Source organism: Lucilia sericata, unplaced genomic scaffold (genome assembly GCF_015586225.1).
Source record: "Lucilia sericata isolate MDLA Ls3-8-SP2 unplaced genomic scaffold, ASM1558622v1 Contig000000F_arrow, whole genome shotgun sequence".
Classification (NCBI taxonomy): domain Eukaryota; kingdom Metazoa; phylum Arthropoda; class Insecta; order Diptera; family Calliphoridae; genus Lucilia; species Lucilia sericata.
In genome coordinates this window covers 1591068-1607354 of record NW_023994042.1, presented here as the reverse complement: position 1 = coordinate 1607354, position 16287 = coordinate 1591068, and the positions used below count along the sequence as shown (strand labels likewise).

The 16287-nt window shown below is 28.4% G+C and overlaps 1 protein-coding gene across 19 annotated transcripts in view; it reads right to left on the bottom strand.

The window, feature by feature from the left end:
- LOC119606497 (potassium voltage-gated channel protein Shab) overlaps positions 1 to 16287 on the bottom strand; it is a 230448-nt gene that overhangs the window by 113751 nt on the left and 100410 nt on the right. Inside the window, exon 4 of one of the 19 annotated variants that reach the window (XM_037962701.1) lies at positions 11980 to 12016. The exons of the other annotated variants lie outside the window; for them this stretch is intronic. The gene's annotated coding sequence lies outside the window, so the exon portion shown is untranslated. The remainder of the gene's footprint in view (positions 1 to 11979; positions 12017 to 16287) is intronic. 19 annotated transcript variants of the gene reach the window in all.

Sequence of the window (16287 nt, the reverse complement as noted above, 5' to 3'; positions counted from 1 at the left end):
AACTCCCCATTTTAAATGTGAAATAATGCCCCAAAAAACGAATTAAGTCCCAAATTTCGTTTTTTTTGCTTTCTGAACAAATTTTTAGGAAGTTATTTCATTTTTGTTTTTGGGGGTTTTTTCGTGGGGAGTTATTTCATGACGCCATATGAGAGTAGTATTCCATTATCGGTCGAATTAAAGTGATGTAAATAATGGGGATATAAGATGGAGTGAACTTGGATGATTCTTTCGACACTTAAAAATTGTGTTTAGTCCAGCAGATATCTCATTTTCATGCCCAGAATATCTGGAGTTTTTGATTCCTTAATATTTACACCACTCATAGATATGGATGGGAAAACATCATCTGCCATGCGTTTGTAAGTCAAGAAGCAATATTGAGTCTTATGGGCGTTGTATTAGTTTGACCCCATTCAGAGATTTTTACTAAGCCGTGTTTGAGCGTTTCATTTAATTTGTTATATCGAAATATTGGTCGTAAGACCGTAGGCGAAATCATGCAAATTGGGTAATAGGTACTCTTAGAAAACTTATGTTCATAAAAATACCAGTGTGGTGAAAACGGAGTTTCTTGAAACTTTGAAGGGAATAATACACAAATATACTTAAAATGTATATAAATATTATCAAGTAACAAGGTCTCCATTTCTCAATTATTTATTTGTACATACATATGTATGTATCTCTTACTCTCTAGTGCAGCAGGTAAAATAGGCAAGTTAAAATTATAAGTTTAAAACTAAACGAAATATTTTTGTCATTATTTATGTCAGGATTAGGTTTATGTAAGTGAGATATTTTATTATACATTTGACCATGTTGTATAACACATTCTAATGACGTTAGAATCTTTTTAAATCTACGAACTTTATTTCTTTGACGTACATTCAAAAACAGTCTTAAATACAACTGAATAATATTGCACTACTACCACCTCCACGACATCTTTAAAAATATCCTGCAGTTCTCAAAGACTGTCATATTATTTGGAATTAGAGTTGTTTATTCTAAAATCGATAACAAATGGTCTAATCTATAGATTATTACTGCTGAATGAAATAACTAAATTAATTTGGGCCGCGAAAGTGATAAAATACAAATTTCAGTGAAAATTGTTAGACATTTGTTAAAAGTTCCCTATCTACCCATTTAACATTGACTCCTGATAGAACTGCCGGGTGGTTTTTACGAATATATAGATACAATTAAATATGTATGTATGTAAGAAAAATTGTATTTTGATAAAGTTGCCGAGTTTATATTTACAAGGCCTAAAAATTACGACAGCTTAAGTATCTAATTTTGCCTCAATTACCACCAACATTCTTTTAGAAGTGTGGCTATACATACATATGTGTGTACACTTACAAATATAGTTAGTATATTTGGGTATATATATGGTATGATCATAAACTTAAGTGTTTAGGCGTTTCTCTCTATTCTTTTATGAACATGATATTCAAAAGGTCTGACATTTTATAATAGCATTTTATTTTATTTAGTTTCTTTTTTTTTTTTTTTTGCACACTATTCACAAAAACACAATGTTAGTATAATGATACCTTAGGCTAAAATACACAGAAATATATTTACATAAATATCTACTAACATGTATAACGATGTAGGTTTGTATGTATTTATTTACCTAAATATGAATGAAATTAGTTATATAAAATATATCTTATAAATAACTAATATAGAAACAGTGGTGGTAGTTTTCTTAAATGCTTACAAAATGTTTCTAATAACGTCACACAATGGCAGCAACCAGGCTTGGACAAAATGAAGAATAATCAATTACATTTCCACATGATTGCAAAAATGGTTAAATAAATAAATGAAAATGTTTACAAATTGCCTTCAAGGAGTTTCCGTTCTGCCAACTTTGCAAAGGTTTAAAGTGGAAAATTTTAATTGATTTTTTCTTTGGGTGTAAACTATTGGAGCGGAACATTTTATTAAATAAACATTGATGTTAATTTGTAATAATTATATTAAAAATTGTTGGGATACAAGGTTCTTACAATTTTGAGGTATTAAATAGAATAAGGTGTTTTGATTCATACGAATTTCTCTAAGAAAAGCAAATATGATTTTCCAAATCTGCAGAGTTCAAATTGTAGTTCAAGTTGACCCTAACTTTTTAGCATTGCAGTTCTCTCACAAATTTACTACTAATACGATCGATATACTTTTTAATTCTAGATGAAATAAAGTGGGGAATTTGGGGAATTTTACTCAAATATGTATGTGTGTTTAGCAAGTGTATGTTAAAGTCAAATTTATCACTCTGAATTGTGTTTTTCTTTTTTGTGGCTAGAAAAATGAATCATTTTTCTACACTTCAAAACAAAGAATATTGCATCCTTTTGTTAAGAACACCTTGTTAACAAATTGTTCGCACAAAAGTTTCTTTGTACATTTAGCCAGGAGAAAAATTCAAGTGTTTTTTATTGTTAGTAAACAATACAAGTGTTTAAAATATAAATTCAAAGAATGGTTATATTAGGGGTATAACTGTTACATTAAGGGCGTATACATAAACATTATATAGTAACACATATTTGATAAGATTTCATAAAAATTTAAAAAAAAAAACTGTTTAAAGCTAAAAATTAATTGATAAATGTTATTGTAATGTTAAAAAATAATATTTAATTTCACATTTACAATTAATAAAGCAACAGTTTTACAAAAGAGGTCTAACACCATCATCAACGACACGACATAATATAATTTATAAAGTTAAACAAAAACTACAAAAAAAAAAAAAATAATATAATGACAAAATCATTTGCACATTCATTTGTTTATGAAAAATGTTAATTGGACATTAATTTGATTTTCTGTTTATTTTGCACGCGATAAAACTTTACAAATCGTGTCCCGACTGTGTTAAACTAAAATTAAAACTAAATATAGAAATAATAACAATATTAAAGACAGTAGCAACAACAACAATAAGCGAAAATCAGAAAGCTTTTTTTTGATTTAAAAATTTGTGTGATTTGTTTCACTTCAAAAAGACACAAGTTAACAAGTCAATGAACTTTTATGTGAGTTTTTGGAACTCAATTAAACTTGTTATATTTAAAATCAATTAAGGTTTTTAATAAAACAACGATAAAACATAGTAAAAGTATAAATTATGGAATTTTTTAAGTATGGAGTTTTTTTTATTGCCCATGGAGTCTTTATACAAATTTTAAAAATGGCTTTAAAAAGTTTAAAATTAGAGTATTCGAATAAATATGGCGCCCACAGGGCTTAACATATTTTTGACAGCCAGAAGGCAATTAGGGCAATATCAGGTGATGGAGTTAAATCAAAGACTGTATTGGATTGTAAGAATGCTTTAACTGCGCGCAGAGAAAAAATATGGCTGTGATAACCATAATCTAAGAGAAACATATAATGGTTAGAATTATGGTTAAAGTTAAAACATATTATAATCATTATTAGTATCAAAAATATCATATTATGATCATTATTAATATAATAAGATATCATATTATGATTAAATATAGTCCGAATATTTCATCATAATATAGTTTTATTAATCATAATGTGATATTGTAGCATCATAGTAACCATAGCATCAAGTAATCATATTATTGTTTCAAGTAATCACATGGCTTCTAGTAACCATATTATGGTTACATATTAAACATAATATATGTCAATACTAAGATAATTTGCAATTTTTTTTTAATTATTAGTTTTTTAATGTACCATATTTTATATTTCCTTTAAATTTTATAATGTTGTCTACGATTACATTTGTAAATATTATTTATTTTTCACAATTATTTTAACAATTCGTTTGTTCAACACTTTATTTAATCTGATCTAGTATAGATAAACCATACAACTGATATAAAAATGGCGATACCAAAAATTTTTAATAGCAAACGTATTTTGCTTATGTCTTATACATTATATGGGTAAACATGTAAAAACCTACCATTGTTTGAATGTTTAAATAGTTCTAAATAATATATGTAACTAGCTATACCCAGTGTGCTTTGCTACCCTAAAAGCAATATGTATAAATAAAAAACCCACTTAACAATTTTGAAGATTCTGAATACAATAGTTTTCCAGATTTACAATATGTTACATATGAGAGATGTTAAGTAAATTATTGCAAGTTCGCCTGTTTTTATCCATCGCCAATTTCTATCTATCTATGAAAATTTTTAAGAATATAAGAGTCTCCAAGATACACGAAATTTTGTAATTAATTCATATATGTGGTGCCAAGCCATCCATGAATGTCAAAGTTCTTCGTGTAAAATTTTAAGATTCTAACTCTAATAGTTTCTCAGTGGGAGCTTCAAGCTCCCCAGATGAAAGCCCGTACTTTATCCCCAAAATGTTCAGACGAATATTAAAATAATTTGAGCAAAATTTTGAGAATCAATTTCTATTAGTTTTCCAGATAAACGAAATTTTATATTTAATTCATATGGGAGGTGCAAAGTTCCCCATTGAAAGTCCGCCCGTTATACTCTAAATGTTCAGATGAATGTCAAAATTCTTCAAGTAAAATTTGAAGATACTAGCTCTAATATTTTCTCAGATATACCAATTTTTCTATTTAATTCATATGGGGGCTTCAAGCCCCCCCCCCCCAGATGAAAGTCCGCTCTTTTTCCTCCAAAATGTTGAGATGAATATTTAAATTCGTGCTAAATTTGAAGAATTTAGTTCCTTTAGTTTCCCAGATAAACGAATTTTTGTATTTATTTAATATGGGAGGAGCCGCTCCCCTCATAGGTAGTCCGCCAATATATTACCCAAAATGTTTAAATGGATGTTATTCGTGTAAAATTTTAAGATTCTAACTGTAATAGTTTCCAAGATAAACGAATTTTTGTATCTAATTTATATTGGAGGTGCCACTCCCCCTAATGCTAGTCCGCCTACTTTTTGTCCTAAATAATCATATTGACACTAAATTGGCTCCGACAAAGTTGGAGGACTCTAACTGTTATATTATCTCAAATATACGGATTTAATATTTTTTTAATATAGGCGTGGCTCACCACCAACTTGGAATTTCAAAAATAAAAGTAGCCCATTACCTATTCCGGACATGCATCAAAACGCTGTGAAAATTTGAAGAAAATCGGTTCAGCCGTTTAGTAGTCTATAACGTTTAAACATACAAACATATAAACATACAAACAAACACACATTCATTTTTATATATATAGATAGATAGATGTGCATTAGGGTCATAAAATTTTGCAATTTAATACATATGTTAGTTTGATGTTGATGAATCTATATATAATTATAACATTAATTGATTTAATAAGAAAAACTTATTATTTTGGATTATAATCAATATCTGGACCGATGTTTAAAATATGCTATTTTAATCTGAAGATAATTCGCAATTATATGGATAAAAACTTTAAATCAGAAAGTAATTCTGAGTCGATTGGTGTACTTTAAGGTGTTTGTAGAACCAATATTTTTTTGCGTGTCAAACATAAGCTGAAACGCATAATATCTTTACCACCATGGTGGTAAAAGTCTTTAGTCCAATAAGTCACACTTTGGTTAATTTCTTCGCGTGAAAGGGTTAAAGAAATGTCAATGAAAGAGCCATCATTTTAGGATCAAAAAAATGTGTCTTCAATAACGTGAAACGGGAAGGCTAGATGAAAATTGGGGCAATTAATTCCAAATGTATGTGTGTAGAACACTGAAAGTTACGTCTAAATGTTTGGAAAAGTCCTATTATTCTTATCCTATGGCACATTATGGTAAATAAAATCCATTTCAAAAATTAATAATTTAATCAAAAAGTAAATATTTTGCTCCAATATTACTTGCCTGATTACCGGATAAGTAAAGTTTCTGCTGGAATGCTAAAAGTACGTTGTCATGACTTGAAAATTTAGTATCGAGACATTAGCATCGATTATTAATTTTTCATCATGAGTTACCCGTACCTTAAGAAAAATATAATAAATTATCTATCATATACATATGTAAATTATAGTCACTATACTAATTTAGATGTACGGGTAAACATAAGCTTTGAACAAATTGTGTTCATATAACGATATAAAGAACTTGAAAATACAAGTTAACAAATTATTCTATCTCATACTCTTGCCAACTTTATATTTTGCGGTTGGATATGGATGATTGTGGTTCAATTAATATGTTTCTAACGATGTATACTTAATGTAAACATATGTCTTACAATATACATACACATGTATTCAACTTGGTATTAGTTTTTGGAAAGGACACTTAACACTTATTCTTTTACAGCAACTAGCACGTGCCAAAATGTCCCAATTTTGTTTTTGTTTTTTTTTTTGCTCTTCTAAATATTTGGCTGATAAATATCTTAATAGTTTTAGTAAACAAAACAAGGAAGCTAAAGAAACTAACTTAAATACTTTGTTATTCTATATTGTATGTATGTATATTTTAGCCAAAGATGTGTTTGTTTGATTTTCGGCCGACATTTTCACTGATGAAGACGTTAAAAAGTTTTGTTTGAAATTCTATGAGTGCGAGTACTTAAGATTAATGGAATTTTGTTATTATGTTATTAAACACACAAAGAAAAGTATAGACTTTTGCCATAAAATACCATGAAGATATAGCTTTAAAGAGATAAACAAAATATAAAAATAAAATTGAAATATTACACAAAATACCTGCGTTTGAATGTTGAAAAACAAAATATTAAATATACGCAGTTATTAAAAATTTTAATGATTTTAGCTTTAAGACTTTTGAAAAGTGGAGGAAATGAAGAAAAATTATGTTTAAAGATATTTATTATTTAATAAATTAAAAAATGTAATAAATTATAATCATTAGGGCGGCGCAAAAACAAAATTTGCAGATGTTTTAGTTGGGAATAAGTATATACAACTTATGTTTTGGGGCCACTGTAATGCGCATGAATATTTGTTTGAAAATCGTTGAACCGAACAAACAATAAGCAAAAATTAAACACATATAATTAATAATAATAATAAAAATAGTATTTAAAACAAAGAATTGATGATACTATTTTTGTATAAAATCGTAAAATTTTGCGATTTATTACTCATTAGAGATTTTAGATGAAATATAAATAAAGATAATTGTCGAATTTTAAATCTTCGGTACTGTTTTGTACAAAAGAACCTAGAAGATCGCGTGATAATTGTAAAATACAAAATTATTTGGCAGATGAAGTTAAATTAGGTTAGATTAGGTTGATAGGCGGATGTATGCCAAATCAAATCCGAAGAAATGGACCTAGACCACTATTGGGCATGTTGTGTGCTCCTTTTCATGAAAAAAAAATTGTTCACTGAATGTATAATTTTCCAATGTTCAGAAACTCAGTTTCCTGGACATAATTCCTAAGAATCTTCCAATTAGTGTTAGTCAGGAATGTTATTTCCGGAATAACATCACTTCCAAGATACTTGAATCTAACTTCGACGAATGCCTGACAGTGGCAAAGAAAGTGATCCAGAGTTTCATTGTCCTCTCTACATACTCTACATTCGTCTGAATCCGCACATCCAATTTTGTATAGATATGCTTTTAATGCTGTGTGTCCACGTACCATCATACTAACTGCCTCGAGCTCCCTTCTCTTTAAAGCTATTACATTCGCCCTTTCGTTGCCGGCTACTCCCGAGTGGCCTGGTACCTATATGATGCAAACCTTACCTCTGGGAGAGTATTCAGTTATTGCTTTCTTACACCTGATTCGCTCATAACTGATATCGGCCTAATTGCCTTCTGGATATCGTTAAATATATTAAGCCCTGTGGGCGCCGGACTTCTACCTGGCAGCTTGTGTTATGATTAGGTAAACGGTGACATATTTCTATTTCTGGGTCTTCAATATAGAACCCCAGACCCACTTTGTCCCCCAATTTAGTGACATCCGTGTAACAACGGATTCCTACTGGTATTTACTCTAATGTTCCGCTTGACCAAGACATTCTATCTGGGATCAGCGTTTTAAAGTTTCCCACATATTCTGTGTTTGGTATGCGATCAGGCACGTCCGATGATTGTGATCTGCTTTATTACTAGTTCTTGATTTGATTTGAAAGTTTCTTACAATCAAATACGGTCTTATATTTAATTTTAAGATCTGTCGGTAAATACATATATTAAGGGCTGTGGCGCCATATTTATTCTAATCCAATTTACGCATTCCGTTATTGCTCGGACTATGTTTGTGTTATAATTAGGTGGTATATTTCTTTGTCTGGAACTTAAGTTAAAAAATTAACGAAAAATTATCTAAAGAAGATGCGAAAATCCCTAAAATTATTTTGTTTACAATTTTACCCACAGCATCCAAATTTCTCTCGGGACTCTAAAAATACTTTGGGGATAACTAGGTAAAACACAAAGTCTCCAAAGGCTTGATGTTTTCCGTTTTCTGATCCCAGTTTTGGGATTTTAGAACATGTGGCCTAAAATTTTAGTTTTGATAAAAAATAGGTCAAATTAGGAATGGCGTAGGAAAGAGATATTCACAAAATAGGACATGTTTTTTATACCATGATATTTCCCTTTCCTTACCTTTTAGAAAAACATAAAATTTGTATATGTTTTTTAATAAAGATTGTTTTTAATAAAAAAAATATTCAAGGTACCTTCTCACCCAAAAAATTGCAAAATCTACCATTTTTTATTCTTAAATTGAAAATTGTTTATTATTGGATCCAAAAATGATGTTACTCTGAAATTTTTGGTATGTTTTTGGCAATTAGTCCATTCGGTTAAAAATTACGCCCTATATTTGAAATAAAGTGGACCAAGGTATGGCAAAACTTTTAAATTTAAATTTTAAAATGCCTATAACTCAGAAATTATAAAAGATAAGTAGAACGCAAGCATGTATATAAATATAAAATCTTTTATATCCAATAGGGGAAAATAAATGGCAAATTTTATTTTGGTTGAACAAGCCGTTTAAAAATGCCAGATTTATTACCAAAACATTTGCATTGTGCCCCACTGTGTGGTGTAGGGCATCATATGATAGGACATGATCATATGATAAACTCATGATACTTCCTTACTTTTCTTATCTACGCATCTGATTAATAATTTTTGGTTATTAATTAATTTAAAAAAAATTAATTTCCCAAATACTGACCCTTGGTCATATTGACCGAAACTCCACCATTTCGAGTAGAATCTTTTCAAAAACTACCTTTGGTTTGCTGATATTTTAGTTCAATATAGCAACACTTTAATGATTCTCACTCTAAGAAATCCAACACTTCAGATTGTTAGCACATTTTAAATTGAAATATTTAGGCATATTATACATACATATAGGCGAAACTGAAGCGGTTGTCAAACAAATTTTTTTATTCTCATCACATAGACGAGTTCTGAGAGAATTAAACACACTTGATAGAACTAAAAGCACTAACAAAACTTTAAATTTTCTTCGCGAAATTCCGAGGTTATTAGCACTTTATAGTTTTTCTCATCACTTAAACACAACATTTATTATTTAGTACTTTTTGAACAACTGTGTTTATTTCTGTACTTCTACTAATACATTCTCACCAGTTAGATCTTTGACAATCAGTTTCGCCTATATGCTACTATATGTATGTATGTAATTAGGTTTCATACATATGTATGTAGATCGCTCAAAAGTTAGTAATTATACTCGGAAGTTGGTTGTCCCATTATGATAGCTTTTAGTAGGGTATTTAATAATCGCGGATGCTTTACTATATTTTAATGCTAATGGTCCATAAAATTGCTATTATTCCCTAGAATTGGTCTAAATAGTTTCATATAATTTTACAGTTATGTATTCTTTTATTTTGTTATTGTTTTTCTTTTTGTTGCTGTTTACATTTGACGTGTGTTGAATAAAAGGAAGTCACTAGCACACAGAAGAAAATCATTTTTCCATTCAATTCAAAATACTGATGCTTTAGTAATGACGTCATTAAATGCAAAAACAAGACTTTCTATTTATTATTGAAAATATACTTTTTTCATGTTGTTTCGTTTTTTATTATTAGTTGTTCATGTTTTTACAATATTTTCAAAGTTTTTTTTTCGCAATTTTGTTGTGCATTTTATATGTGAGAAATAATGTTTTTGGCAAAAGTCCAGAAATTATTTAAGAGATTTTGGCCAAACAAAACGAAACAGCAAAAAAGCTGCAAAAACAAAAAAGAAGGAAAACAACAACGAAATGGATAGATACAGTATGGAAATGAGTGAAAAAACGTTGGTAAAACGTTTGTGTATATTTATAATCGCTTTTTAAAACATCTGATAATCAATGTTTTATATAAAAAAAAAATAATACAATTACAGTATAAACGTACTAACTACATATAATTCACACAATATAAAATATCTACATACATATCCATTTATAAACAAAAATACCGGCATATTTTCCTAGACTGTGAAAAATTGATTTTTGTTTTGATTTTAACGTTTACGTTAAACGAACGAACGAACAACACAAACAAACGCATTTAATAATAAATAATAATAAAATATATTGTTTAAATTATAATATTTTATGGCAATTCCTTTGCATCGTTTTCATTTCACTTCAATGTGCAAAATCATAAATTTGTATTTTATTAATTATTTATTAAAGTTAAATTGGTGTTTAAATAAATCATTTTTTAATATTTATTTATTTGCTATTACACAACACAAGTACTTGCTATCATTAATTTTTTCATACATACATATGTATCTATAATATCTGTCACAATTTTTATGACAGACATAGCAATTAAATTTCTCCTCCCCATTCATTCAATCAACAAAATTTAATAGTTTCAAAATAAATTTTGAGTGATCTTGAAAATGTGATAAAAAACCAAAAAATCTCAAATTTTTTTCTTTTATCGACTTTAATATTTGGAAGTTACTGAAGTGTAAAAAGACATTTTTTTGTGCGTGGTTTGTGGCAAATTTCATTTTATTCCATTTTTGCACCACATGTTTTTTTTTTGAGCAGAAAGCATTTTTCTTACAATTTTCTTTTTTTTTTTTGTTTATTATAAATTTCTTTCTTGGTTTAGCTTGATTTTTTTGTAAGATGTTGGAAATAAAATTGTTTTTAGGTTGAAAAAGCCATCATAATGGAATACATGCTGAGACAAAATAGAAAAAGGATGCAAGTGTAAGTTGTTTTTATTTTAATTCTTTTTTTTTTCTGTAAACATATCATACAAGGACATTGTTTAAGCTTCAGCTGAAATCCAATATATGAATTTTAGACAAGTCAATCTATAGTAAGCCGTTTAAATTACGGTATAAAAGTGTACAGTTCTAAATTTGTATAACAATCGAAAAATGTCCATTCATCCTTTTGTTTGTGAAACTCTGTGATCAAAGTACAGTAGAAGATTACCTAATTAATGATATTGGATACTAAATTGACACATTACACTATGCGTCAAAAGTAAATACCTGGGAAGTAATACTATTTTTCTGAAAGGTGGATCCGAGTAGAACAAGAATCTTTTTTTTTAAATTTTGCCAAACATCTCCAAAATCGTGATATACGGGTAAAAACCTTTAATCACTTATAAGTCTTGAACTTAGTTGAATCTCAACCGATTTTAAGTTTCTCAACGGATTTAGAAAGCCTAGTCCCCATACAAACCCTTCTCCAAAAAGTGATTTTAACTCCATAATTCTTTTATTTCAATTAATATTTACGATAAAATTTTGCATGAAATATATCCAAAAAAAATTAGCACAAATGTCCATGAATTAAACCTTATTCCATATGTATAGACCAGTGCTTTAAAGTCAATTTTCGGTAGATTTTGGTACCATTTCAAAAACCCAAAATACTTGAATGCTTCTTTTGATAATTATAACTGGCATCGTCAAAACAAATTCGAATTTCTTAGATATAAGTGCAAATTTCTATGGTTAGAATTTTTAATTAAATTAAAACTAGCAAATACTCACGTATTATTTATTAAAAATCGTGAAGACTTTTACATACCTGCAATTAAAAAAAAAATAATATGTGTTATAAAGTTCTAATTTAAATTTTATTTAAGTTTAAAACATAAAAAAATATTATATTAACTAAAACAAATAATGACAGTTTTTATTTATTTATTTTATACTAGCATAACCCGATGTACTTCGCTATCTTCATCGCAATAAAAATAAAAATAACTAATATGTTTCTAGATTCCATATTATACAATATTCAAGTTGTTAGGATAAAATTCGCGTTTAATTCTATGTTTCTAGGTTTTATATTAAAAAAATCAAAAAGTACGAAGAACGAAAAAGTGCCAAAAAGTTTACTCTTATAAATTTTCATTCCATTAGTAATGAAATCTAAGTTCCAAATTGCAGAAAAATCAAAAAGTAGCATTTAGAGAACGAAAAAGTACTACAAAATGCCCTTTTATTCACTATGGTCAATATTATAAAAAATTGGATTTGTGCTGATGTTTATAATGCACAATAATATTGGTCCTATACCCTTAAAGTATACCAATCGGCTTAGAATCATTTTCTGAGTCGATTTATGTAGCTATGTCCGTAAATCCATGTAAACCTTTAAATCAAACTACAGGTCGCATTTTTGAAAATAATTCAATGATCTTTGGTACATGATCTTCTATTGTCTCAGTGACGAAGCCTATTGCCCAAAAAGGGCTTGTAAACCTTGTAATCAAAGTACAGGTCGCAATTTTGAAGATAATTCAATAAAATTTTGCACATGATCTTCTATCGTACTAGAGATGAATCCTGTTAAAAATGGGTAACATCGGTCCAATATTTGGCCTAGCCCCCATACAACTGTACCCTCCGAATAGGGCTTTTAAGTTGATAATTATGTTCAATAAACTCGTATCTCGACAAAAAACAGAGAAACCAAGTTCTATACTTCATGACCCTGATGAATTTTTTGGTGACAGGGTCTCATTTGACCCTCGCCTCTATTCAAAGCCTTCGAAATATGTATTTAGTAAAATTTTAAAATAAAATAGAGTAATTGTGAAAATAGTTTATAAAATCTGCAAAAAACGAACAATTGAAAATTTATAATTTTAACCAACATTATCAAAATAATAGAGACATATGTTTATGTCTCTATTTGTTGTAAGTACTAAGAATTACTAATGTAGAAATATTTTTATTGTCGACACAAATGGTTGGAATTTTCTTATTCCGTTTCGTTTTTGTTCCTGTTCTTATTTTTTTGTTGTTATTCCTACTTTGATCTTAGTTTTATCCTTGTTGTGTGTTATATTTAATTTTTTATCTTGGTATAAATATTGTTGGACCATAACAAAGTTTTAGCTGCCAAATTGTTATTTTACTTTCTTTTAATTTTTTTATTTTTTGTTTTACAGTTTTTGTTTGTTAATTTGTTTGTTTGCCAGTATTTATTATTTTATCATGTAACTAAAACTTACTAAAAAACCTCAAAACTACAAGTTGTCTCTAAGTAAAAACTATTAAATATTTTATATGACTTTTTCATACTCTACACACACACAATTTTCCTTTTGTTTGTGTTTTAAGCAGCAAAAAAATGTCATCTCAATTATCCTTTCAGCACAATTTTTGATGTCGTTTTAGTTGGCGAAAAAGGAGCTACAAAACATCATTATGATCGTAAAAATGAACATTAAATTAACTTACTAAGTTACATATTTGTGCACAAGTTAAATAGAAAAAAAGGGGAAAATATACGAAAAGAGGAAAACTAAATAGTTTAAACTTGTTGTTTAATTAAAAAACTTTTTAATTAATGTTCCAAAAAGAACAACAAGAAAAAAACGTTAAAATCATTTACACTTATTCTAATGTGTAGAGCATAAATATTGTAGAAATTTTAAAACAAAGAAATTGAAAATTAAATTTCTACATATTTTATATTTTATAAAAATTGTTGCTTGTCCTTTCTTACGCACATATGTATGTATATATAAACACATACATATGTACGAACACTTGATGGATGGATGAATCAAATGCTTTGAATATATTTTAGTATGTCTGCGAGGTTGTGGCTGCAGTTCCACCTTCTCAATTACCTTGAACATTAACTACTTCGAACATTAATTTCCAAAGGAAATTGAAAAACATTCTTGTTAGATAGAGTTTCATATGTATATTTATTCATCAAATAGGGTTTCTTTACAGAAAGAGTGTTTTCCTGGAATTGCCCTTTTCTAATTCGCTGATTTTTGTTTCGTAAATTATTGTTATATTCTCAACTGTAATTGTTGAATAAAAAGTTGTACTGTGTCAGTAGCAAAAAGCACATATGTAACTAAAAAAAATATTTTTATCAGAACATATTGTAACAGAAATGAGAATATCAAATAAACTAAATTTGTCTTAAGTCGACTTAGGTAGTTAACGCTTATAACTAATGTAGTATAGAGTGCCAAGAATGTTTTTAGGAGTTGTTAGTAAATCAAAAAGTTAATGAAAACCCTTACTTTCAGAGGGCACATCAGCGGATATGTCAGAGTATTAAAATAACAATTTCAATCATTATAAAAATATTTTTAAAGATTGAGATCATCGAATATACATATATTTAAAATCCGATTACAATATATTATCGGCTCTCTATTTTTTTATACCCACCATCAAAAAAGATGAGGTATATTGATTTTGTCATAGAAATATTAATCATAGACCCACAAAAGTATATATATTCCGGGTCCTTATTAAATTTTAAGACGATCAGTCCGTCCGTCTGTCTGTTGAAAGCTCGATAGAGTCCGAACGGAAAGAGCAAGAGAGTTGAAATTTTCCACAAATATTTCATATATGTAAGGTTTGTTTGGTATTGAAAATGGGCTGTATCGGTCCACGTTTTCGCATAGCCTCCATTCAAGTGGCCCCTCGAAAATCAGCTTTATTAGTCATAACTGTTTTAAAGATGCGAGTATAGCGATGGAATTCGTCAGCCAAATTCTCTCTATAAAAATTTCTGAAGATCGGTCCATAATTGACCCTATTCCTCCAAAAAATGGCTTTAATGCCCATTACGACTCTAGGCTAAAATTCGACATAAGTAAGTTTCTTACGAACATAAATCTATCTACCGAATTTTATGAGAATCGGTCCATAATTGACCCTACATTTGCGGCATACGGTTTGATAGTGGTTATATAGTATTCGGCATAGTCGATTATAACACTATTACTTGTTTTTGATAGCATTGTCTAAAAATATTTTATTTGAAAAGCAGTATTAACTGAAACTTGAATGAAACAATTCCTTTAAAATAATGCTTTATACATTGTACATTTTTACAAACTTACACATGTTGACAGGTATTCTCAAAGTTCGAGGGTGAGTAGATATTTTAAAAAATGATGATGGCATAATGGCGTTGCCTGTTGGTTTGGTAAATATCCTGTCTATATAAATGTGGTCATTTAGTTATTTTTTATTTTCTTTAAATTTATGATGCATTATCTAGATGTTATTTTTTCTTTTTCATTTACAATAAGCAAATAAATTGTATTTTTTTTAAATAGTTTAAATAGCACGGAAATAAATATCTACATTGGGACAGATTTGAAGCCTAGTTTAAGATAATTTATATAATAGTTTACAAAAAAAAAAATACTAAAAAGGCTTAGTATCAAAATTAATTTTAAGACTAGAATAGTTTTTTATTTAAGAAAGAAAGTAGTTAAAAAAATTTACATGACACATTAATTGTAATTTCGAAACTTGCAAACTTTTCAGGAAGACCAAAAAAGAAATTATATGGTCCTGTAAAAAGTTAAATATACTAAAACCATGGTAATGACTTGTACTTACTCAACAACTTACTTTTAAATGACTACTATATACCGTCTGCATTCCTTAGAAGGAGTCTAGCAATGACTTACAAATAATAAGTATTTTCTTTTTAGCCTTTTTTTGAAAATTGATAATAGACGCAGTGGACGTATTCTCATTACCATTTTTTTCTCAGAAACAAAACTACTTACTTAACTCCCTATTTGTAGGCGATCGTAGAAAGTACTTACCTAACCACCTACTTGGAAGCGAGCGTGGTAAGTACTTGCCTCCAATGTCATCCGCGTATTAAAATAATTACTTAAAATGCTATTGTGTAAGAACATATTACAAGATTTCCTTTGATCTTTTGGCACTTTTTTACTTATTTAGAATGACAAATTTAGTTTGACTACAAATTATAATTTGTATCAAAATTTTAATACGCTTGTAAATATCAGGAACAATTTGATTCAAATTTATCACAAACTATTAAGT